Genomic DNA, 3,379 nt, shown 5'->3' on the forward strand with positions numbered 1-3,379 from the left:
TTACAGACAGGTAAACAGGATTTCACACTCCTCACTAAGAGCAGATCTACTTGTATCTATTTTATATATTGATGTTCTTTATAAAATATAAATTCTTTAAATAAAATGATTCTGCTGTTTTTAAAAAGTTTGAAAAAAGCAGCAATAGAGATATACACAAATAGCACATTGATTCAACAAGTATTTATTAACTGTGCCAGGCGTTATGGTTGGTGACACAGCAATGACATTCTCATAGGGTATACATTGAATAAAAGGCTAGGCAAAATTAAACATGATATTAAAATCAATATTAAATAAAAATGTCTAAGGAGTCATCTTGAGATTTTTAAAAATACAACATTTATCTAGCTTTGGAAATTACCTGTGGAAAACATCATTGGAAGAACCAAATGACAATTTCTTATTTTTTCACGAGGGTATATTCTGAACAAATTAGGCACACACACACACACACAAGAGTTTCACATAGGCAAATGTATAACCATGCATTTCGAAAGAATCCAGTCTTAGAGAATAATCTGCCCTACTTTTGTAGTCCTATGAAACAAAAATGGGTTAGTATGTAGGACTATTAGTATTACAGAGCATTAGTCTCTACTGAAGACTTCATTTCTGACCACCTGTATTAGTTACCTGTGGCTGCAATAATAAATTACCAAATGATGGCCTTAAAACAACAGAAATTTATTCTCCCATAATTCTGAAGGCCAGAAGTCCAGAGTAAGTTTTTGCTGAGCTGAAATCAAGCTGTGAGCAGGGCTCTGCCTTTGGATGCTCTTCGGGGAGAATCCATTTCTCGTGCCATCCAGCTTCTGATGGCTGCCTGGCTGGCATTCTTTGGTGCATGGTGGCAGCAGTCCAAACTCTGTTCATCTCTGTGTTCACATTGCCTTCTCTCAGTGTGTCTGAAAACTCCCTCTGTCTTCATTTTATTGTACACATGCAGTTGCTTCTAGAGCCCACCCACATAATCCCGGATAAACCCTTCAAGACCCTCAATCTAATCACATCTTTTGCCATATAAGGTAATATTCACAGGTTCTGGGAATTAGGACTTGGACATACATTTGAGGCCACTATTCAACCCACTATACCATGATACTTCTGTGGCTCCAGATATCCAGCCAAAGGGTAGTAAAAAAGCAAAACAAAGTTTACCCTTGTAACAAGCCATTGTTGTAAGTAGCTAGAATTTATTGTTTTAATTACCCTTGTAACAAGCCATTGGTGTAAGTAGCTAGAATTCATTGTTTTAATTCTGATTTGTCTACCTCAAGAAAAAAATTCTTAAGTTTACAGAAAAAGCAACCAGAATGATCATGGATATAAGAGAATTGTGAATAGACTAAAAACATTTGGTCTCTAGTCTGGAAAGATGAAACAAGCTATGACCAAAGTCTTGTAAGGGATATACAGAGAGTGAACACTGATTTTTGTTCACCAAATTTTGAAATTCTAAAAACAAGAGAGCCTCCCTACCTCACCCACCCACACACACATCTGATTCTGGGGAAATATTTATGATTAGAGGAAGAACTACTTAAGTTTACAGTGAGTGATTTAAGGTATTGACTGGGCTTAGAAATCAGCTAAAAAGTTCACAACAGGTTTAATGTATGCAATAAAATTGATATGCTGTTATGGTCAAACTAGGAATTCTCTAATATAAATCTTTATTGCAAGATAGCCAGCATAAAACCATCTCTAATTTCCCTTAGACTAATATGATTTTACTCATCAGATTTCATTATTTATCACTTGAGCTCTTGACTCTAAACTCTAAGCCTCTGCAGTTCAATATGCTAACTACCAACCACATGACAACTTAAATGTAAATTAATTAAAATTAAAATTAAAGATTCAGCTCCTTAGACTAGCCATTTTAATAATCTTCAAAAGCCATTTGGCATAGTAGCCACCATATTTGATAGAACAAATCTAGGACATTTATATCACTGCAGAAAGTTCTTATTAGACAGTGATGTTCCATATATATGTAGTGTGATCGTTTCCACTTGGATGTAAGTAACACATTTCAAACTCAATTTGTTCCACATTAAGGTCATCTTTTCTCTTCCCCTTCACCCCATAAAGAAGCCACATGTGCAATTTGGTTCTTCTCTAGTGTTCTTTTTTTTTAATGTTGTTTCAAACTGATTCCCAGACTTCTTCAGCTTAATTAGCTGCAAAGAATGAATTGTGTATAAGCAAAAACTGAAAAGAGCTGCAGTGTCCAAGGGGCTGGGCCTTAAAAATATTAGAGATCTAGATTTTATCAGATCCGTAAACAAAATTTTTAAAAAGCAGTCATAATATAAAATAGCAGCTCCCAGTAACTTCTTCAAGCTTTATCTTCAGAAGTTGATTCAATTCTGTTTGCTTCCTTCTTGGAAGCTTCATCAAAATTCTCCACAAAATCTGGAACTTTATCATCATCCTCCTCTCCGGTAGCAAGTGGTACCTTTCCAGCCACAGATTGGGCAGAACTTCAGCCAGCCTTCTTAAACTAGTCAGACTGTCTGCACCAAGTTGGTTTAAGATACTGAGTAGCATTTCTGTCAGATGCTTCCTCTCAGCATGGCCTGTAATGGTGAAAGGGTTCGCTGCCAGGGATGCCTGAACTTTACGGTTGTTAAAGTGGATCACTGTTCCTTGGTTTGTGAACATATTCACTTCTTCAATACCAGAGATATTGTTTACCCCTAACTTCTTTAAGGAGAACTGAAGTTTTTTGTCATCTGCTATAGCTGTTCGATGAGCCACCTTTTTTCGGCGAGCAGTTCCTTTCCCACCAATGCGCACTTGTGCTTGCAGTTTGACGAGTTTCTCCTGCTTCATGATAGTTGCTTTCCTCTTGTTGGAGAGGAAATGGGGCCGCGCCTGGGACTAGGGTTGGCGCTCAGGGGGTCTCGGGTGGACCACCTGAGATTAGGTGCACACACGGCGGGGACACAAGATGGCAGCTCTAGTGTTCTCTAAAGGACACCACTATTTACCCATCTCACTGAGCAAGAAACCTGAATCATGCTCATTTTTTCCCCTCCTACCTAACCTCCCACATTCATAAGGCAAAAATGATTTTTTTTTAATTCCTCTGTGAGGCACCTGGGTGGCTCAGTCGGTTAAGCATCCCACTCTTGATTTCGGCTCAGATCATGATCTCACAGTTCGTGGGTTCAAGCCCCTCATCAGGCTCTGTGCTGACAGAACGGAGCCTGCTTGGGATTCTGTCTCACTCCCTCTCTGCCCCTCCCTTGCTCGCTCTCTCTCTCTCAAATAAATAAAAATTAAAAATATTAAATACTTAAAATATTAAAATACTTAAAAAATTAAAAATAAAGAAATAAAAATTCCTCTATGTATTGAATTGGTATAC

The 3,379-nt window shown here is 37.8% G+C and overlaps 1 pseudogene; it reads right to left on the reverse strand.

The window, feature by feature from the left end:
• Positions 1-2,165: 2,165 nt before the first annotated feature.
• LOC112867943 (transcription factor BTF3 pseudogene) lies at positions 2,166-2,945 on the reverse strand (annotated as a pseudogene).
• Positions 2,946-3,379: the final 434 nt, after the last annotated feature.

Source organism: Puma concolor, chromosome B4, assembly GCF_028749965.1.
Source record: "Puma concolor isolate L17-30 chromosome B4, mPumCon1.1.hap2, whole genome shotgun sequence".
Classification (NCBI taxonomy): Eukaryota; Metazoa; Chordata; class Mammalia; order Carnivora; family Felidae; genus Puma; species Puma concolor.